This window comes from Notamacropus eugenii, chromosome 6, assembly GCF_028372415.1.
Source record: "Notamacropus eugenii isolate mMacEug1 chromosome 6, mMacEug1.pri_v2, whole genome shotgun sequence".
NCBI lineage: Eukaryota > Metazoa > Chordata > Mammalia > Diprotodontia > Macropodidae > Notamacropus > Notamacropus eugenii.
In genome coordinates, this window is record NC_092877.1 from 215,129,150 (window position 1) to 215,152,539 (window position 23,390).

The window sequence follows — 23,390 nt, forward strand, 5'->3', positions numbered from 1 at the left end:
AGGTTCCCACTAACGTTGAATTTGTTCATCTTTTACCTTCTTTGCCAATGTGATAGGCATAAAGTGGTACCTCTAAACTATTTTACTTTAGTTTTCTCTGGTAATATTGCTAACTTTTTAAAATGGTGTTAATAGCTTAATCTCTGTCCTAGCCTGATGGAGAAGCTGATCATGGTTCAAGTTCAAATTAAGAGATGGATAAAGAGGTATATATGCAAGCTACTTATGACCGTGGGGAAAAAGTGAGGTTTATCACAGGTAAACACAGAAGCAGCTGTCAGTCAGTAGCCACATTAACAATGATTTCAGTTTACAGGAGGCCCTGGACCCAGACTTCTGGCTATTGGTGGATCTCACTAATAAGGAACATTGAACTGAGAGACAGAAAGGCACCTCCTCCTGAGGTAAGTGGGAAAGTACCATTGCCACTGATTTTTGTTTTGTTTTGCTTAATGGTTTGTTTGCACAATCTTCCAGCCCCACTAGTTTCTGGAGGAGTGTTTTTGAGTCTATCAACCTGACTTAGAGGCTTTATCACCATTTCAAGATGGAATCTCTCCAAGTTAGCCTTACATTTAATATTTGCATAAAGTAAAATATTTAAAATATTTACATAAAATATTTGCAAGAGAGGAGGATTAATCAGTGCACATATGCATTACCTTTCTCTTCTGAGACAGTCAAAAGCCAAGAAAAAGCTAATTCCTCATAAACTGAAACAAGTTGAAGAGCAAACCCCCAAAAGAATAAGTGATAATCACATAAAAGTTAAATAAACTTAGTATGACAGCAAAAAGATCCCTAGATTTGTTATAGGTAGAGAACATGGATGCAAATCATGAATATACTATCTACTACCTCTATGGCCTTATGCTGGTCTCTTTGGACCTGAGGTTCCTCATTTGGAAAACAGGAAGTTTAGACTAGATGACCTTTTGATGACCTTTTGATGTCTCCAGCTTTAAGTCTATGATATGATGCTCCTTAGCAAGATTTAGACCTTTTAGTTTGCTTCATTGGCCATTAATATAACTGCTTTCCCTCATAACAATGACCTTCTTTATAATTTGTGTCAATTCTCTGTAGATTTTGAATGTCTGACTTTTGCCAAAGATATTTCATACAAAGAAACCTTCCCAAGAAAGGATCATATTCTTCTATAATACATCAATGACAAAACCTATAAAAATGACTATTGCAAAAAATACAAAAAAACCTTTTAATGAAATTCAACCCCAGTCCCTGCTAAAAACACCAGAAAGCATAAGAATAAATGGAACTTTCCTTAAAGTGATGAGTAATATTTATCTAATACTAAAACTTAGAATAAGCAAACAAGCGGAAAAATGAATACATGGCATAAATATTGAAAAGTTGCATGATAAATAAATTAGAAAAACAAGAAAGAAATTACCTTTCGGATTTATGGATAGGGAAGAGTTTATGGCTAAACAAGTGATACTGAAGATCATGTAAGATAAAATAGACAAACTTGATTATATAAAACTTAAAAGATTTTACATAAACAAGTCTAATTTAGTACAGATAACAGAAAAATCTTTGCAACATGTCCTTAGGAGCAGAAACTATGTTCTTCCTTTGTTTTCACAGTATTAAGTACAATGTCTGACACATAGTAGGTGCTTAATAAATATTCATTGACTGACTGACTGATAAAAGATTTAAGACCAAGATATATGAGGAATTGATAGCAAATTTAGAAGAGTAAGAGCTATTCCTCAATAATTAAGTGGACAAAGAATGTGAAAAAAAAAGCTTTTTTCAAAGGAAGAAATCCAAGCTACCAATAATCATATAAGAAAATGCTCTAAGTCAGAGGTGCCAGACATAATGTCCACTGGTCTCATTGTTGCCTACAACACTGTAGAGTATAGCCATTCTAGATTAAAATATAATTAGGACATATTTAGTAAAATAAATAATAATACAATAGAACATAGATGATGCTGATATGTGGTTTTCTAAGTCAATATATGACCTGCAGGGTTTACTGGCCCATTTCTCTTTGAGTTTCATACCGCCACTCTAAGTCAATAATAATTAGAAAAATGCAAATTAAAATAACTCTGAAGTTCCACCTAATATGTATTTGACTACCAAAGATGTTAAAAAAAAGAAAATGATGACTTTTGAAAACACAGGAAAATAGGTCCACTAATGCATTGTTGATGGTTGTGAATAGGCCCATCTATTTTGTAAACCAGTTTAGAATGAGGTCCAGAAAATAACCAATGCCTACCCTTTAACTCAGCTAAGACCTATACCCCTCAAAAATCAAAGAATTGTATTGTATTAGACCTCTTGAAGGAGAGTTGTTTTCCCTTTAGTCATCCTCAAAGGCTAGAAGTTCACTGCTCCCCCACTCCAAGGATCTAGTTTCTTTTGTCACATTATTCATCTATTATCCATTAATTTAGCTAAATTTTTTAGATAATTCTTTTGAGGGATATTCCATTTTGGTAATGATAGTAACAATTTTGTCTCCAGAGGTAGCTTTTTTGGCCTCAGAAATTGAGAATGACAATGACAGATTTATTCCAAATAAGAACTTCATGGTAAGATCTCTAAAGCTCTGGTGTGGGTTCATTAGCAGGTAATCAGTAAAACACTTTTTAAAACATTCTGTTCCAACAGCCAAACGCTAATGTCTGTACTGGTGGTAACAGCTGTCATACCACCTGATACACTGAACAGGACAATCAATTTTACCCTTATTTGGTTTTGCTAATTAGTGGAAATGAGCACACTAAAGGAACAGTTGGCAATTACCAGTTATCAGCAAATACCTGATGGAAGAGGTGGAGTTGATGTAAACAATTTGAATTATCCTCATTTATTTGAAAATAATGTGCAAATGAGGAATTTACCAGTTTTGTGATTCTATCTATGCTCATATCTTTCTTTAACAATGAAAACTGCATACCTGTGATTAGGGTAAATTTATCCTTAGAAACCTTTTATTGAAAATAATGCCACATTGGAAAACTTCTAGTATGGATACATTTTTTATGTCTTAATTTAAGTTTCATTACTTCAGAATTCTGTCCTAGTGGGTATTACATAATTTCAAAGTTTTTCAGTCACAAATGAAAATAATATTTAACTCAAACTTTTTAATGGTCAGAATTCAGAATGGCCTTTAAAGTGGTTTAGAGTTTTAAACTTTAAAAAAAAAACACTTTAAAGAGAGGATAGTTTTGGAGCTTTTGTTGTTATTGTGGTTATATTTTGTTTTGATTATTTTTTCTGTATCCCTACACAGCTAGCTGATACAATGGATAGAGAGTTGGGCCTCAAGTCAGGAAGACTTGAATTTAAAGTTAGCCTAGAATTGAAGTAGCTGTGTGACCCTGGGCAAGTCACTTAACTTCTGTCTTTGTTTCCCCAGTTGTAAAATGGGCACTATCAGTACCTGATTCCCAGGGTAGGTATTGATGTTTATAAAGCACTTTGTATACATGGCATATAGTAAGCATTATATAAATGCTAGCTATTTGTTATTATTATCAACCTAGCAAATATTCATTCAGCTTGTTGTTGTTTAGGACAGCTGAGTAGCACAGTGCTAGACCTGGAGTCAAGAAGGCTCATCTCTCTTTGTTTAAATCTTGTTCACACACTTGCTAGTTTTATGACCTGTTTGCCTCAGTTCCTCTTCTGTAAAATGGGCTGTGAAGGAAATGGTGAACCACTCCAGTATTCTTGCCAAGAAAACCCCAAATGGGGTCACGAAGTAAGCACTATATAAATACTAGGCATCATCATTGTTATTATTAGCCTGGCAAATCTTAGGTACTTAATAATGCTTGTTACCTGAGTAATTTGGAGCTAGGAAGTGACGAAATCAAGCAACAGGCATTTTAAAATGCTTGTTATTTGCCAAATAATATGTTATGAGCTGAGTTGACAAGCACAAAAGTTATTGTCCTTGACCTCAAGAAGATTATCACCTAGTGGGAAGATACACGATATTCCTAGTTAAGTAAATACAGAATAGATACAAAATAATTACAAAGTGTGTTTTTGTTTTGTTTTGTTTTGTTTGTGGGGAATGGGGGTGGGAAAGGATACTAACAGTTGGCACAATCAAAAAAAGACTCAAAAGACCCTTTAAAGAAGCTATGGATTCTAAGATACAGAGGAGGAGGGAGAACATTCCCTTTTTTTTTTTTAATGTATTTCTTTTCAGTTTTCAACATTCACTTCCAAAAAATTTTGAATTTCAAATTTTCTACACATCTCTCCCCTCCCCCTACTCCAGGACAGCTTGTATTTTGATTACCCTTTCCTCCAATCTGTCCTTCCTTCTATCACTCCCTACCCCTCCCCGCACCTTATCATTTTCCCTTCTATTTTCCTGTAGGGAAAGATATATTTCTATATGCCATTGCCTATGCATCATTTTTCTTAGTTTTATGTAAAAACAATTTTTAACATTCACTTTTAAAGCTGTAAGTTCCATATTCTCTCCCTTCTTCCCTCCACAGCTCTCTTCATTGAGAAAGCAAGCAATTCAATGTAGGTCATACTTGTGTAGCCGTGCAAAACACTCCCATAAAAGTCATGTTGTGAAAAACTAACCACATTTCCCTCTGTCCTGTCCTGCCCTTCATTTATTCCATTCTCTCCCTTGATCTGTCCCCCCACAATAGTGTTTGCTTCTGATTACCCCTTCCCCCAATCTGCCATCCCTTCTGTTATCCCTCTCTCTTATCCCCTTCCCCCTGCTTTCTGAGTGTGTATGCTATTCCCTTCTGAAGCCAAATCCAATGAAAGTAAGGCTCACTCATTCCCTCTCACATCACCCCTCTTTCCCTCCATTGTAAAAGCTCTTTCTTGACTCTTTTATGTGACATGATTTATGACATTCCACTCCTCCCTTTCTCTTTCTCCCAGTATATTCTTCTCAACATATAATTTTATTTTTTAGATATCATGCCTTCATATTCAACTCACCCTGTGCTCTCTCTCTTTCTCTCTTCCCATACATATATATGCACACACATACATACATGCACACATATATTGCCTCAAACTACCCTAATACTCAGAAAGATCTCATGAGTTACAAATATCATCTTTCCATGTAAGAATGTATACAGTTCAATTTTAATAGATCCTTTATGATTTCTCTTTCCTGTTTATTTTTTCATGCTTCTCTTGATTCTTGTATTTGAAAGTCAAATTTTCTGTTCAGCTCTGGTCTTTTCAACAAGAGTGCTTTAAAGTTCTCTATTTTATTGAAATTCCACGTTTCCCCCGAAGTATTATACTCAGTTTTTCTGGGTAGGTAATTCTTGGTTTAAATACTAACTCCTTCGACCTCTGGGATATCATATTCCAAGCCCTCTGATCCCTTAGTGTAGAAACTGCTAAATCTTGTGTTCAGTTTTGTGCTGATAGTAATAATCCAAAGTACTTTTATGATTTCCTGAAAGCTATTTATGGCCCCAAAACTTATGGTGTATCACAACTACTCACTGCTGATGGAGATAGGTTGTCTCATTATTGTCATTCTCTTGAATGAAATTGTTGATTGTTTCTGTGATTTGTTGTTTAACCCATTCATTCTTTCAGATTAGATTATTTAGTTTCCAATTAATTTTTGGTTTATCTTTACATGACCTTTTATTGCATATAATTGTTATTGCATTATGATTTGAGGAGGATGCATTAACTATCTCTATCTTTCTGCACTAGGTTGTGAGGTTTTTATGCCCTAGTATATGGTCAGTTTTTGTATATATGTCATGTACCACAGAGAAAAAGGTAAATTCCTTTCTATCCCCATTCAGTTTTCTCTAGAGATCTATCATATCTACCTCATCCAGAGTTTTATTCATCTCCTTAGCTTCTTTCTTATTTATTTTGAGGTTAGATTTATCCACTTCAGAGAGGAGGAGGTTGAAGTCCCCCACTAGCATAGTTTTGATATCTATTTCTTCCTGTAACTCCCTTAACTTCTCTAAGAATTTGGATGCTATACCACTTGAAGCATATATCATATTCCAATCCCTCTGATCTTTTCATGTAGAAGCTGCAAGGTCCTATGTGATACTGACTGTAGCTCCTCGATATCTGAATTGTTTCTGTCTGCCTGCAGTATTTTCTCCTTCACTTGGTAGTTCTGGAATTTGGCAACGAAATTCCTTGGTGATTTCAGTTTGGGATTCCTTTCAGGAGGTGGACAGTGGATTCTTTTGATGACAATTTTGCCCTCTGTATCTACAACCTCTGGGCAGTTTTCCTTGATTTCTTGGAAGATATTGTCCAGGCTCTTTTTTTCATCATGGCTTTCTGGTAGACCAAAGACTTAGACTTTCTCTCCTGGATTTATTTTCCAGGTCAGTTGTTTCTTCCAATGAGATATTTTACATATTCTTCTATTTTTTTGTTCTTTAGATTCTGTTTGACTGATTTTGGATGTCTCATAGAGTTATTAACTTCTACTTGCCCAATTCTAATTTTTAATGGATTGCTTTCTTGGTTAACATTTGTATATCCTTTTTTATCTGTCCAATTGTTCCTTTTAAGGAGTTATTTTCTCCAGTTAGTTTTTGTACTTCTTTTTTCCATTTGTCCAGTTTTCCTTTTAAATTCTTCTGTGATTTCTTTTCTCATATTTTTAAAATAATTGGCCAGTTTTTCTTCTACTTCTCTAATTTGACTTTTAAAATCCTTCTTGAGCTCTTCCAAGAATGGTCTTTGGGCTTGAGATCAGTTCATATTCCCTTCTAAAGTTTCCGATGGGAGTACAGTCTCAATGCTGACCTCTTTGGTATTTGTATTTTGGTCCTTGTCCCCATAGAAAGATTCTATGGTCTTTTCTTTTCTGATTTGCTTCTTGCTCATGATGATCACCCTTTTTCTGACTTTTAAAGTGGATCTCTGCTTCTGGGGCACGAGGGGCTCTGTCCCATGATTCTTGTGCTTAGAACTTGAGACTTTGTATACTGTAGTTTCTGATTCTGTCAGCTAGAAGCTAAAATGCTGCAGGTTATCTGGTGCTGAGCTGACTGGTGTGCCAAAGCAGAGGTCAGGTGAAGTCTTTCTGAGTTTCCCCAGAGTTACTCTGGTGCTTGCTGTGTTAAGTGTTGGGGAGGGCTGGTCTGGCCACAGGAGATTTCCTCTGCTGAGCTAGAGCATAGGCAAGCTCAGAGATTGGTGAATCTCCTCTGCGTTAGAGTCTTCTCGATTCCCCTGGCTGTGCTGAGGCATGCCTTGTGTCCTGGTGTTGGTGATTATGGGTTCCACTCCCCTGGGACTCAGGGTCTCCTCAGGATTTGCTGAGGTGTGGCTACCTGGGACAGCTTTGGTCCTATACTGGTCCCCTTCAGTTACAGCAATAGGGACCCCCCCCCCCTTGCGATTTTCCTAACCTCATGGTCTAGGAGACTATTTACCCCTTCAACTGATCTTACTGTTCCAGGATTTTTCCTGGGGAAATATTCTCTTCACTTTTCAAGATCAACAAGGGGAGGGGGTAGAGCATTTATGATCACTCTACCATCTTGGCTCCCAGAAATTCAAGTAGATGACTTACAGACATTTAATCTGCGAGCTGAAAGTCTCAGGAGCAGTTGTTGCTGTTATCTGGGGTGTTATGCTTTTCTTTCTCACTTACATCTAACTGGACTCCCATCCTGGGCTGATATGTTTGAGAATTTGCAGTGCTGCTGGGGTTTCAGACATCCCCCAGGCTTCCTGTTCATCTTTGCTATGGTGGGGTCTGTGCTGGTACAGCCTATGTGCTATGTGTTCCTCCAGCCCCATGCAGTAGATCCTTCTGTTGACTCTTCAGTCTGTCCTGGGTTGGAAATCTTCCATACTCTATCTCCTATTGGATTCTGCCACTCTAAAATTTGTTCAGATTCTCATTTTAGAGGTATCTGAAGGAGTTTGTCTTAGAGCTTAGGTGAATATTTGCTCTCAGTCCACCATCTTGGCTCCACCTACTTTCCAGTTTTCCCAGCAATTTGTGTCATATTGTGAGTCCTTACCCCCCCAGAGCCTGGATCACTGAGTTTATCAAACACTGACTTAGTTTATTACTATATACTGTGTACTTAATCTATTCCACTGATCAAGCACTATACTTAGTCTATATTAGATTATTTGATGATTACTGTTTGCAATATAGTTTGAAATCTAGTAGTGCTAGGCCACCATCCTTCATCTTTTTAAAATTCATTAATTCTCCTAATTTTCTTGACCTTTTGTTTTTCTAGATGAATTTTATTATTTTTTTCTAGTTCTATAAAATAGTTTTTGGTACTTTGGTATGGTACTGGGTAAGTTAATTATTCAACAAATTAAGTTATTAATTTTAGTCATACAATTTCCATTGTTTTTGTTATGATAAGGTTTATTATAGTTTTCTTAATCTTGAACCAGTCTTACATTCCTGATATATATTCCAGGAGGTCATGGTATATAATCTTTGTGATATATTTCTGTAATCTCCTTGCTTTTATTTTATTTAAAAATTTTGCTTCAGTATTGTAGCACCAATGTGATATCCACAATGCCAATCACAGCCTTGAATATCCCAGTACAAGTCAGAATTGCTAAATACCACAGACTCTCCACATGGAAGACAGAACCAAAACATTTATTCAGACACCAGAAAGTCAAATTCATCATAGCAACAAAAATTTATACACAATAACAATGCAGAGATTAATACCAGCCCCAAGCATTCCCCTGCAAGGCATCCCACAAACCAGGTCCATTAAACAAATCACACTCAGGACCCCTTAAACAAAATCACAAAGATCTTTCACTCACACTAGCCAGCTGCCTGCATCTTTCCTAGCTCTGACTGCTCTCAAGACTAACTTCCTCTCACCTGTGCTATAGCTCTACCTCTTCTGGCACTTCCTGTTCCACCCATTCAGCAAACTCCTCCCACCACAGGCTCCATGTGACTCAGACTTCCATGTCACCCAGGCAAGTCACATGGGCCTATTAATGAGTGAGAAAGCTCTCCCCATCTTAAATTACAGTTACAAATGTTCATTAATGAAATTGGTCTATGATTACCTTTTTCTATTTTTGCTCTCCCTGGTTTAGATATCATAACAATATTTGTGTCAGAAGAAATTTAGTGGGACTCCTTCTTTGCCCAAAATAAATTAGAGCTTATAATTTATCTTACAGAAAATAGGGAGCCACTGGATTTTATCGAATAAAGGACTAGCAGGATCAGATTTAGAAAAAAAATCTTTTTGGGTTTTAGAAAAATCACTTTGGCAACTGTTTGGAAGATGGATTGGAGAGGAGAGAGAATTAAGGCTGGCATGCCAATTAGGAGCTTTTTGAAGTCATCCAGACAATAAAGGCCTTAACTAAGCTTAGTGTGGCCCTGTGAATAGAGAGAAGACAGATATGAGAAATATTGCAGAGTAGGAAGATTTGGTAAATGATTAGATATGTGGAATGAGTAATAGTGAGGAATCAAGGATACTAATGTTATGAACCTGAGTGACATGGAGGGTGGTTATGTCCCCTAAAGAAATAAGAAAATTGGGAAGGAACACGCATCTGAGGAAAAGATAATGCATTATCTTTTGTACAAGTTGAACTTGAGATGCTTATGGCATCTCAAGTTTGAAATATCTAATAAACAGAGAAACACACCTGGAGCTCAGGAAAGAAACTAGAGATGAAGAGATAGATGATAGATAAATAGATAGATAATAGATAGATAGATTGATAGATCTGGGAGTCATCTTCATAGAGATGATAATTAGACCCATGGGAGCTGATGAGGTCACTAAAAGAGAGAGAACATAGAGTGAAAAGAAGGCCCAGGACAGAAACTTAGGGTATGGCCACACATAAGGAATGTGATATAGAAGTTGAATCATCAAAAGAAACTAAGAAAGACTTTAATAATAACAATTATTAAAAATAAGAATTGGGAGATAACAGTCATAAAAACTTGCATTCTATGGTTCCCTTCATTTTTCACAAGCCTTCTACCATCCCATCTCTACTATAGTGGGGAAATTTTATACATTTATATACATACACACGCACACACACACACACACAGATGCATACATATATCATTTACCAATTTCTTCTATGCCTTTTCTATAGACTAGGAAAAGGAACTAGACCTATGATTTCACTGATATAATGACCTCCCTGATGAGAGACTGCCCTAGTAATGCAACTAGGCACCTTCTCTAAGAGTTCTATAGACTTAAAGAATTGCAGTGAGTACTGAGAGGTTAAGTGACTTGCCTGGGGTTGCGTAGCCAGTATGTCAGAAGTAGAACTTGGACCCCAGTGTTCTTGACCATGAGACAATCTCTCTATCTACTACTCTAAGCTGGCTCTTGTCTTTTATATACTTAGTTTACTACTTCAAAGACTCATGATTTCATGTCTTTCTTTCTATGCAGACTGTACCTTGTTATGTGTCATGGAAGACAAATTTGATGAGTTGCTGTATGACAGGATATATCATCAGATAGTCAAACCCTTGGAAATGAACTTAGCTAGAATATTTTTCCAACAACAGGCATTATAAATTATGTCCCAGGGCTGTTATTCAAAGCCTTTCTAACTTTGTAATACCTGACAGATCTTGTTATTTAGAGTTATGGCCTTCATGAAATGATAAAGCCTTGGAGATAGAGAGAATGAAAGAAGGAGGTAGGGAGAAACTATAAGGAAGGAGAGCAAGAGAAGCAGTGCTTGATGTGGTGGGTAGAGAGTTAGACTGAAGACGACCTGAATTCCAAGCTGAAATATGTTGACTTTTTGATGCTAGTCAAGTCAATCCACCTTTCAATGTCCTCAGAAACAACTCCCTAAGACTAAGCAGGTGTAGGTTTGCATTGATAGTCAAACAACAAACATTTATTAGGCACCTACTATGTTCTAGAAACTGTGCTAAGCACTGGCAATAGGTTCAAGCCAAGACCTTTGCCCCTTACTCCAAAAGAATTTGGGTTCCACTTGTGTATAGGCCCTGGAAAACCCCGCCCTGACCTCTCCTTGAATTTCCCCACTTGATCTGGCCTTCTCCTGACTTTATAATCCTCTCAACTGGCCTTTCATTATCACTTTTCTCTGCCTTTCATTATCACTTTTCTCTGTTACCTTTAACCTAGCCCATCACTCCATTGTCTGTTATCTCTGAATCACCTTAGGCTACTACCCTCCCTTGATCCTGTCTATGTTCCATTCTCTAAGTTCTTGGTTTCCAACCTCTGTTCATCCTAGCCTACTAACCACTCCCATAAAGATCCTCCCTAGACCTCTCCTCCAATCAGACTTCTTGGCCAACCCTAGAGTCCTTCCACAGTCTTTCTGTATATAAGATCCATCTGTATATATTCTGTATATAAGATCCATGTTTCCGTGGAAGTGCTCAGATTCAATCTGGCCCTGCTTGTCAATACAACCATCACAAATGCTCAGATTCCATAGGAGTCTAGCCAATATGGTGGATTTTTAGAATCACTCTCTATAAATGTTTTAATAAACCTTGATTTTCTTTGGCTTGGGTCAAATTCATTTGGACAGGACCTGTGTTTCACTATTTTGAGGTCCCAGTACCCCTAAACCTCAACAACAAAACAAAGGCAAAAGAGTCCTTGTCCTTGAGTTCACAATCTAATGGTAGAGAGAATTCCATTATGGAAAGTTATTTAGAGAGAGAGAGAGAGATAGAGAGAGAGAGCAGGGGGAGGAAGGGGAGAGAGAGAGAGAGAGAGAGAGAGAGAGAGAGAGAGAGAGAGAGAGAGAGAGAGAGAGAGTAGGTTCTGGTATATTAACAACAACAAATTGTAGGAAAGCAAAAACAAAGTAGATGCTAATTGGGAAATGGATGAATAAATTGAATATAATTTAAAAAGTATATATAGTATATATGAATATAATGTACATAAATATAATACGAAATGAGTAGTGTGAAAAAATGAGTGTGAAGAACTCAAAGGAACATGGAAACACCATCCTACAGTCCAGGTACTTTTAAGGGCTATTGTTCTCCTAAAATGGAAAAGCCCCCAAGTGAAAAGCTAGTGAAGAAATTTCCTATACTTGTATATACAAATAACAAAGCAGATCTAGCTAGAAACTTAAAAGGCAAGTCACCTTAGTTTCATTTTTTCCTCTTACCCCTCCCCCCAAAAATCCGATCTCCCTCTCTGATCTGAAAAGTGCAACTCAGATAATTGTAATGATCAGTCTTAGTCCTGAATAATTTATTCCTTCTCACTAGAGAAGTGGGGAATTCCATGAATTGAAGGTTATATAAACTGTTAGATGTGATCATATTGTTGGTCAGTTTTTGCTTACCTGTTTTTTTCTTTTATTTGACTAGGGAATGTTTAATGGGGCATATAATGTTAAAAAAAAGTTGTTTTTAATTTTTAAACTATGTTTAAAGCTGCGTAAAGAACATTAAAGTTTTGTATTTTCAGAAAACAAGGTAGTCTGTTTATCTAGCAAGACTGTGATAATAAGTTGACAAGAACATGTGCTATACTGGCATCCACACAATATTAAGAAACCTGAAAGAGGTTTCTCAACAGGTTAGTTGGAGCTCTCATGCAGGATTTGTGGGAAGATGTGGATGAAAGTTACATAGGATGAGTAGGCATGGATGATGTATTCAGTACCATAGGAGGAAGTATCTACACGGATGAGATTTTATATTCATTGAAATCAGAGCATGTTTTATATGACTGGACATATATAATCAATATCATATTGTTTGTTTACTCAGGGGTGGGAGGGAGGAAGAGAATTTGGAATTCAAAATTAAAAAAATAAATGTCAAAATATTTAAATGCAATTGGGAAATATTTAAAGAAATAAAATGTACTAAGAATATTGGAGCATATTTTGTTTCATTACAATCAAGATACTATTCAAATCTGTCCCCTTTTGGGTCCTCTTCCAATACTTTATGCTTTTCAGCTTTGTGTAATAGACAGATCAATAAAAATACCGTCTTTACTTTCATTAAGGTTTCTGTTAAAAATGTTGAATGTAACAAGGCCACAGATAGATTACTGAGGAATTCCACTTGGCAGCTGATGTTGATTTATTACTCACTACTTTTTGAACTGACTCTTTCAACTAGTCTTGAGCACAACTAATTATACTATTGTCCGGCCCCTATCTCTTCAATTAGTCTACATGGGAAATTTTGCCTTTGTCTTTCTGAAATACAGGTGTACCATGTTTACTGCAGTCCTCTTATCTACCATTCTAGTGATCTTATCCTGAGAGGAAATGAGATTTGTCTGGCCTTACTCATTCTTAATGAAGCCATGTTGGCTCTTATTCCTTCACTTTCTAGAAGGTCACAAAACCTCTTGTAATATATTCCAGAGTTTTACCAAGAATCCACATTCAAGAATCCATGGCAGACCCACTCACTGGCCTTTAGTTTGTGGAATCTGACTTTTTCATCCTTCCGAAAAATTTAACAGTATTTGCTCATCTCTAGTTCTGAGGCCCCTCTCTTATTCTTCACAATAGATACAAAGATCTTGGTGGTGGTTCAGCAACTACATCTCCAATTTCTTCCAATGCCCCAGGGTTTTGTTAATTCAGACCAGGTCACTTGAATTCGTTTAGTTCCTGTCTTACCATATCCTCAGTCATCTAGGGTTTTAATTTCCTTTTAATAATGTTTGTCCTCTCCTTTCTGATGTGAAGATCATTCTTCTTGATAGAAAAAAAAACAGAAGCAAAATAGGACTTTAATAGATTCACCTTCTCTGTTATTTTTTGACATCCACCCTAATCAAAGAACTTGATTGCTCCTTGACCTTTCTCTTGCCCCACCCTGGCTCCAATATAGTTTAAAAAATGATTAAATCCAATCCATTGCCATTAGCAGATAGCATAAGCTTTAGTTCATACTGGGCTTACATACTGGGCTTACATCTTTCTAATAAGATTGGACTTTTTATCATTATGTTTCTTTTTCTCAATTACCTGCTATAACTTTCTTCTTTGTCTAGTAGAGGTGCATAAACTCTCCTGTAAGGGGAATCATTCAGTGGATCACTTATTTGCCCCTGCCCTTGTATATGCAGCTTCTCCCCCTCAGTAACTCCCCTCTGGGAAGGATTTTCTTTTCCAATCAAACTTTGAAAAAAAGAAATGAAAATAATGAAGGTTCCACCTCTAATAATATCCCAGGAAGTCACAAATATATGCTTTCTATGCCTCCCAATCATACTGGGACTTATTGTCTAGAGAGAAACCTAATTGGAACACTGTTGTCTGTCCACCTGCCTGGCCCAAATCTCCATCTGGTAGGCTGAGTGGGAAACAAGCACTATGGACTGACCTCTCTCACAACTAACTTTCTGAATAATGCAAGAACTCTACCAATGTAGGATCAAGTTCATCAATTCATTCCAGTAGAAGGCAAAAGAGTCTGCCTTGACTTTATGTCCTATAGAACTGCAGGTATAACTGTCTGACCTACCAATAGGCTCTAAGGATTCCTGGGCCTGGTCATTCACTATACATTTCCCTTTAGGATCACTGAGATTTTACATCTGCCTTAGAGTTATATTCCCTCCTATTTGTATTGTTTCTCCCATTTAGAATGTGAACTCATTGAAAGAAGGGGCTGTTTCATTTCTGCTTGTATCCATAGAACTTAGCATGGTGCTTGACACACAGTAAGCACTTGATAAATATTTTTTCATTCATTCTTTTATGTCATGACTCACATCCCATAAAAAAATGATAATTCCTGAAATGTCAGCAATACTTGAAAGAATACAATTAGTAATTAGAGTAGTATAGTAGAATGAGAAAAAAAAAGGCCTTGGATTAATAATTAAAATTGTGCTCTTGTTTCTTCTGATAACTCTTTGACCTAACTTAACCTCCTTGGGACTGGGATTTTTTTTTAACCTGTAAAATGAAAGGGTTGAACTAATTATTAATTGGTTTCTTTCAGGTTTAATTTCTATGATTTCTAAAAATAAAGTCATAGTAATCTTTTAATTTTTAAAATTATAAACCTTTTATCCTTTTCTCTCTCTCCCAGTGCTTCTACTAGGAGAAGAAGAGAAAAGAAAAAAAAAAAACCCTTTTAATTAACAATCATAGTCAATTAGACCAAATACGCATATCGACTATGTCCAATAATACATTTTGCATTCTGCATACTAGCCCATATTTTTTATCATAAGAGGTCGATATCCTTCTAATCATTAGTCCTGTGGAGTCATGATCTTTCAAAACTGCTCATTTTTACAATATTGATATAATATAAATTGTTCTCCTGGTTCTGCTCACTTTACTCTAAATCAATCATAAATATCTTCTCTGGTTTTTCTGAAACCCCTTCATAATTATAGTACAACAGTATTACATTCGTATGTCACAATTTGTTTAGCCATTCATCAATGGGCACGTTTTAGTTTCCAGGTCTTTGTCACTACAAAAACAGCTATTACACACACGCATCCACACACACACTTAAATATACATATATATATGTGTACAGGAAACTGAAAGGTTAAGTAACTTTTAATGTATATGGGACTTTTTTTTTTATGTTTGACTAAGGAGATGTAGTGTTAAAAATGAATCAATCCCTAATTTCTCAGTATTGGATTCTCAGGATTGTTTTTTATAACCAACTCTTCTTGATATCTATTTACATATATTTAACATTTACATGTATGTTTACATATAAGACCTTTTCTATTTCTTTTGTCTCCTTGGACTTACAGGTATAGTAGTGATATAACTGTATCAAAGGATTTGTACAGTTGAGTAAATGTTGGGATGTTTCTATTATAATAATCTTACTCTATTAAGAACTTTATAGTTTTTCCCTTTCCTAGAATTTTTTTGTTTTGTTTTGGTTTTTGGAAGTGTGTATACTTGTGTGTGTGTTTCTAGGAAAGAGAAGGAAAGAAGGGAGAAAGAAAAGAAGGAAAGAAGAAAGGATCACTCTGAAAGAAGGGGTTCTTTTTGATGCTAGAGAGGAATACAGTCTGGATAGTACTATGTTAAGAATGAGGATTACTTTCTTTTATTTCCTCTGCCTGCCCTCTGGTGGAGTAAATGGGAAATTTTTAAATGGCAAAATTTTTTATATATCAGGAGAAAGATGAATCAAGAAGAGTTGGTAATACAAAACAATTTTAAGGATCCAATCCTGAGAAGTCAGGGGTTGATTTTTTTTTTTAACACTACATCTCCTTAGTCAAAGATTAAATAAAGTTCCATTTACATTAAAACAAATACTTAACCTTTCTGTCCCCTAACCAAACAGCAAGTCTCTAAGTTGTAGGTGCAAGCTTACTGGTAGATGATGATATCTATACCGATCAAATCATAGGTCCAGTTGGAGAGGAAGGAAGAAAGGAAGGAAGGAAGGAAGGAAGGAAGGAAGGAAGGAAGGAAGGAAGGAAGGAAGGAAGGAAGGAAGGAAGGAAGGAAGGGAGGAAGGAAGGAAGGAAGGAAGGAAGGAAGGAAAGAAGGAAAGGAAAGAAGAGAGGGAAGGAGGGAGGAAGGAAGGAAGAAAGGAAGAAAGGAAGGAGGAGAAGTCCTTTTGCCCAGAGTAGAATCTCAATATAGATAGGGATATTCATGGTTGAACGACAAAGTGGGTGTGTAGAGAAGTATATGAGACCTCTCTCCTTCTACACCCTGTGGCAATCATCTTGGATAGGTCAAGCCTGATCCAACTAGCATACTTACCAAACATAATTAAAATAGGAAGCTATTACTTTTATTTTTCTTACAACAACTAGTGCAAAGAGCCTAAGATTTGGAGTCAGAGGACCTATGTTCAAACCTTGACTCTTCCACTTACCACCTGTATGATCTTAGACAAGTCGCTTCTCTTGATCTCCTTTTTGATGTCTATCAACAATGATACTTCAAATGATGCTTATCTTCCACAGTTTAACTCACATTAATATAAATTACATTGTTCTGCTTAAATGAAAATAGAGAGGGCAAATATCATGACCACCTCAATTAAATATACCTTTGGTACAAAGGATCTGAGTTACTTTTTAAAGGTGTCATACTTCTCTTGGCTCATGGGAAAATCTCTCTGTTGGTTAACTTAGTCAGTTGGCACTCATTTTCAATTTTTAAGCATACTGGTCACAAAATAGGAGAAAGAAATTTGATTAAAAGAAAAATCAACAAATGTTATATGTTTCCCAATGGGTGGCTAGGTAGTGAAGTGGATAGTGCATTGGTCTAGACTCAAGAAGTTCTGAGTTCAAATGTGACCTCAGATATTTATTAGCTGTGTGACCCTGGGCAAGTCCCAGTTTGCCTTTGTTTCCTCATATATAAAATGATCTGGAGAAGGAAATGGCAAGCCTCTCCTCTATCTTTGCCAAGAAAATCCCAAATGGGATCACAAAGAGTCAAATATGACTAAACAACATGAAATTTATTTTTTAGGTAAAGAACCAGTTGGCATGAATTCTGCTATCATATCCTCTGCTACTGTGGTCTTCTCAACCTCACTGTTCTCTTGTCCTCTGGCATGCTGACTTATGTCCTAACCAAATATCTTTTCCTATTTGGCACTGAATTTTAATCATGTACTGAATCCAAAGTTCTCCTGGAATGCCCTGTAAATTAGCAGAGAAATCCCAGAATTCTTTTTTTGATCTAGACAACAATAATTCTCCCAGTGGAACCCACAGCTCTAGTAAGAAACTGTCAGAATAGAATTCAATTTCTTTACAATTAGACTATCTCCAAAGTGGAGAAAATCACCCAGTAGTGAAGTTATTGTTTAGCCTTACAGAATTCAGTTTTGCTCTGGGCTGTAGGAAAATCTACTCTATTTCAAATAAGCGATTGCTTTTTACTATGGCAATTATTCCATAATTTATTCTCATTAGACACTAGGTGACAATAATAGAATCAATTAAGAAACACAGTTAAGAAACACCATAAGATCAAAGATTTAGAGGTGGAAGGGTCCTTCAAGATCATCTAGTCCAACTCTCTTAATTTTACTAATGAAGAAATAGATAAGAAGAGGTGTTACTCTTCTTGTCCAAAGTTGCAGAGCTAGTATGTAGAAGAGCCATGCAGAGGTTTAGGTCCTTTGATTCAAAATTAAGTACCCTCTTTCCTTAATACCACACTACCTTTCCCTAGATAAGTCAGTATCTGTAGTAGCTATTAGATTATGAATTGGGGATTTCTTCTTCTTAAAGTCAGCAGTTAACAGGAGTGTTGGTATGAATTAGTATGAATTACGACTCAGAAAATCTGTTCTAAATCAATGATGTCAACAAACAGAAAGAGAAACTGTTAAGCAATATGTAAGGATCCTTATAGGCCACATATTGACTTAGTTTTAAAATGAAATATTATCTATATTTTATTACATTTTTATTTATTTATTTATTTTTATTTATTTCCCAACAACATTTTAATTTGGTCTGAGTTTCACGTAGAAGTGTTGCAGTCTACATATTTGATACAGACTTCTGTGATGGGTATGTAGGGCTGCAATTAAAATTGATACCATCCATATATATATTATAAACTTTGTGTTTCCTAAATGTATCATATATATGTAGTGACTGCTACCCGACACCTGAGAGCACTGTAAGTTTCAGCTAAGCTGACTATTTCTTTATGTCAGGATTCTCAAGACAGATTCCGTGCATGAGTGACTCTGGGTTCTTTGTCTAGGGATGTGGCTGTATGTGGATAATTTCCAAATCAAATTGCTCTGCCTGGGACTCTGGCATCCATACACCCCCTTATATCTTCCCCTTGTGTGTGCCTCATTGAATAACCCTTATCAAGACCTTTATGAAATATTTAATCTGAGTGATAAAAGGAATATAAGCTTGTTAATATCAAAACATTATCCCAAATTGTACCTTAATGTAGTATCATAAACTATGATTTTCATTTAATCCCTGTTCCAGGCCCCCCGAAAAGGGAGGGAGATTCACTCGGTGTTGTCAATCCTTTGGACCACTCTAGCCTCCTATGCCAAGGTCTGGGTAAAGAATAGTAGACCCTAGTATCTGCTTAAAATGGTTCCAGGTCCCAAGAAAACTGGAGCTAGACACTTGAGGCCATTTAATTTAAAAACACCAAAGAAACTTGGGTGCCTTTTTGTGTCAAAATTCTATGGACAAAAAGAATAGAAGGAAAATGCTTTAAGTTCTCAGGATACAATTCCCCAGAATCTGAAATTTCATTGGGCTTTGGTCAGACTCTGGAATCTTAGCCTTTAAAAGGGGGTGTTGATAAGTTGTTCCCCAGGGTAAGCCTAAGTGGCTCATTTTGACTGTCACATTACAACAGTAGAGGTGATGTGATGTGTGGTGTGTTTGTCCTTTGTTGCCAAAGAAGACCATGCATATCTAATGCCGAAAGTGGCAGGGGGACAGGCATGGTTCCTGTCATGATGGACTCCTGAGTTCTTCTATTTCACTGTTAAAGAATCCCATTGCCATCTGTCTTCTGTCCCGCCAAGCTCTATGAATTCTGTGGCCAACTGTGCAAATCAAGTCATGTCAAAATGTCAGTGGCTGGCATGGGCCAGAATGTTTTATTACTATTACATAGTATTATTAAAATAGGATGCTGGGCATATTTTCAAGCATCTAAGGAAATTCTAAAACTTATGAAGGAAAACACATTATTTAAAAAATATAAATTCCATGCAGGAAATGCAATTCTTAGGTATGCTTCATTTATTTTGTCTTCAGTCAGACATAGCTGGAATTTCTGCAAAATTAGAGACCCCTCTTGAGACCAGAATAAGTCACAGTGTGCTTATGGGGTTTTTCTTTCCTTCCTTCCTCCCTCCCTCCCTTTCTTTCCTTCCTCTCTCTCTTCTCTTTTTTTCCTCTCTCCCTTCCCTTCCTTCCTTCTCTCCTTCCCTCCCTCCCTCCCTCCCTCCCTCCCTTCCTTCCTTCCTTCCTTCCTTCCTTCCTTCCTTCCTTCCTTCCTTCCTTCCTTCCTTCTTCCTTCCTTCCTTTTTCTTTCTTTTTTATTTTCAGACTCAAGTCATAGAGCTTCATAAATCAGAGGTATCAAGTTAAAACTCTATGAAGGCAATGCTTTAGAAATTTATGTTTGCTAAAAAGAAAGCTCTGTTCTTTCTTAAATCAATTAGTTCAAGTATAAAATTAATCAAAACAAATGAAACACATTGTTTCTGATTAGTTTCAAAGCAGTAGATTTTATTTTTTTCTAGGTCTTGTTTCTATGTGCATTTTGCACAGCGTAGGCCAAGGACTTCTGAGTGCTTATTAACTCACAGTGTTTGCTTATGCATGGAGTGACAATTTCACCTGTAAGCGGTAAATTGTTTACCATTCCATACTCACAAAGATACAATGTGATATTGTAAAGGAAAACCTCCTACTTGCACTACTGAAAATTATATGCCCACTAGCAAATGGGAAAATTTTTTAAAAATAAATTATGTGTTTTCTTTGATTTCTTCAATGCCTGCGTTAGTGTTTTATGCTTTGGCATATTGCAGTGAAAAGACTATCACTTGTCAAAACAATAGCAATTCTGTTGCTGAAGATAATTTATATGACAAGCCACCTTAGATTTTACTGACTGGCTTAGTCAGTGTATCCAAACTACATTATCTAAATACCTGCTTTTAAGATTTATACAAGCTTCTGAGAAGTTTTTCTTTTGGTAAGGCTGATCTTATACAACAATGAAACAGTTTACTGTTCAGATATTGTGATTTCAGGGACACTGAGAAATCCCTCCCTTTCCCCAACACCTCCCCTGCCTGCTTGCTGATGTGTGTAGTTTTACAGTCAGAAATTAGTTTATTTATCTTAAAACTTTGTCTTCTGCCCATTCTGGAATAGTACAACATTAAGTTTTGCTTCTAAGGATCATAGCAGCATTGAGAACGTGGATGAGACAACAGAAGCTTTCTTCTTCAAGTCCAACTGCTTACGTATGAGGAAACTGAAGATCAAGCTGACTGAATGACCTGCTCAAAGTTACACAGGTATGTACATGTTATTACTTGAAATGAAATTATATCAACTAAAATGCAAAGAAACAGTAGAAACTATGTAACATCACTACATATAGAAATGGTATAGAAATTTATATAGGAATTTAGGGTTACTTGAGGGGTACAACTACACATCAGAAGCTCACTATCGTGGACTGACAGATGACAAAACCCATAATACAAATAGTTAATGGTCAATAAAAATTTATTAAATACCGACTGTGTGCCAAATACTGTGCCATGCTAAGCACTGAAGATGTAAATAAAAAAAGTAAGACAGTGTCTACCCTCTAGAAACTTACAATTTAATGAGGGGAGATAGTACATACACAAAAAAAGTGAAAGGTGTGTGTGTTTGGGGGAAGGTGGGAGCTATGCCAGAAGGTATCCAGCCTAGGGAACATCATGTTCATGGAGTCAAAACCAAGCAGAGTACCAGATGTAAAATTATATTAACTGGAGAATTCTGAGCACTCTATAAAGGAAGACTCTAGGAATTTATTGCTTTTCCCTCTTTTTTCCTCCTTTCCTTTTCTCCCCACCTGAGAATGCTGAAAAGGTGTTGGATAGCAAAGCTCTATCCATCTCCATGATGACGGTATTTGAAGTGATGGATTTATCTGAGAGGAACATATTAGATGGTAACCTCAGTATATCCTGAAGAACTCAATCAATGAATTGTACTGGAATCTGAGCATTACCATAGTTTGTCACCCATAATCATCTGGACATAATGTTGATCTACAAAAGCCCAGAAACAACTTTGAAAAACTAGATGTTGGTCTATAAAATATTCATCATCCCCTAGCTCTGTGGAACAAAGAGATTTTTAAAATATATGTCATGAAGAGAAAATTAAACACTTGTGAGAACAGAGCAATGTGCATTTCCTCCCTGTTGTCCTGTCTGCTATTACAACTGTACCAAGCATACTTAGGGAGAAACTGCAGGGGATGAGTGGATATATTGGTGATGAAGTGGATAGAGGGCTGCGCCTGTCAGGAAGAGTTAAGTTCAAATCTGGCCTCGGATACTTACTTGGCTATTTGACCCTAGGTAAGTCATTTAATTACTGTTTGCCTCAGTTTCCTCATTTGTAAAATGGGAGTGATAATAGCACTTACCTCCAATGGACATCCTTTAATATGATGATCAAATGAGATAATGTTTGTAAAGGGTGTAACACAGTGCCTGGCACTGACTGTAAAAATGCCTATTTCCTTCTTCACAACCTTTCCCCCATTGATTTAACAAAAACAGTCAACTTATCCAGTTGTTCAATAGGTCTGTAGAACATATTTAAATATAAAGTAATAATATCAAGTTAGTTTCCTAGCTCAGGACATCATAAAAAAAAAAGACAAATATAGTACTATAGCTACTGTAACTGCTACCACCAGCACTAGCACCACTACCACTCCTAACACACGATCACCACCCCTTCTACTACTACCACCTCTGACACCACTGCCGCTGCTCCTTCTCCTCATACTTATTGTTGACAATACCAACAACAATCTCACAGTATCTTGAAAATGTTAACTAATAAAACTATTCTGAAATTATCAAAGAATGAACTCTTACCCATAATTACCCAGATATAACACTGATTCATACAAAGTTGAGAAAAAACATTTCAATATATGTCACCATAAAAATATTCATGATATCCAAACTATTTGGGAAAAAATAGTTTTTATAAAATGCAGAGAGCTTCTAAAGTACATCAAAATCATATGGGAATAGGATGAGGTGCGTATCATCCCTCTTGTTTTGTCTCCTACTGGATGTGGACCGAGTATACTTACTGGGAACCTAACAAAGGGTGAATTTATGTAAATCCTACTACTTTTATTAAACTATACAAAGCAGTTATTTCATCCACCCGTATTATAGCCCTCATATAAAAAAATAATGGCAGAACAGGTATTTCTCTTCGAAGCATTTCTCTGTGAACTGCATCAAAGAAGCTGAAGGTGATTGATCGGTGATGATGATAAAAATGCAATAACAATGGTAATGTTATCTATCCATCTATCTGTCTGTCTGTCTGTCTATCTGTCTATCTTTGACCACACCTATGGCTTCATAAGTGTATGCTACTCCCTTCTACTAATGCATACCAACTATTTCTTCAACCTGAATTCCTGGAGAATACCTTGAAAATGAGAGTTTAAATGGCTTGCCTAGGGTCATGAAAATCTGAGACCAGCTCTCTATTCACTATAATAAAATTCTGAGAGAAAGGAGAGACAGAAACACAGAAAAGAGTTAGTTACTATTTGTCTATATCTCATTTTAAACAAATAGAAAAAAAGGACTTTATATATTATATATATATATGTATGTATGTATGTATGTA

At 36.3% G+C, this 23,390-nt stretch overlaps 1 long non-coding RNA gene across 1 annotated transcript; it reads left to right on the forward strand.

Moving 5' to 3' along the window:
* Nucleotides 1–309: 309 nt before the first annotated feature.
* LOC140511226 (uncharacterized) lies at nt 310–22,833 on the forward strand. Its single transcript, XR_011969472.1, has 3 exons — nt 310–404; nt 20,899–21,019; nt 21,588–22,833. It is a non-coding gene; the product is annotated as an uncharacterized lncRNA (long non-coding RNA).
* The last annotated feature ends 557 nt before the right edge of the window (nt 22,834–23,390 follow it).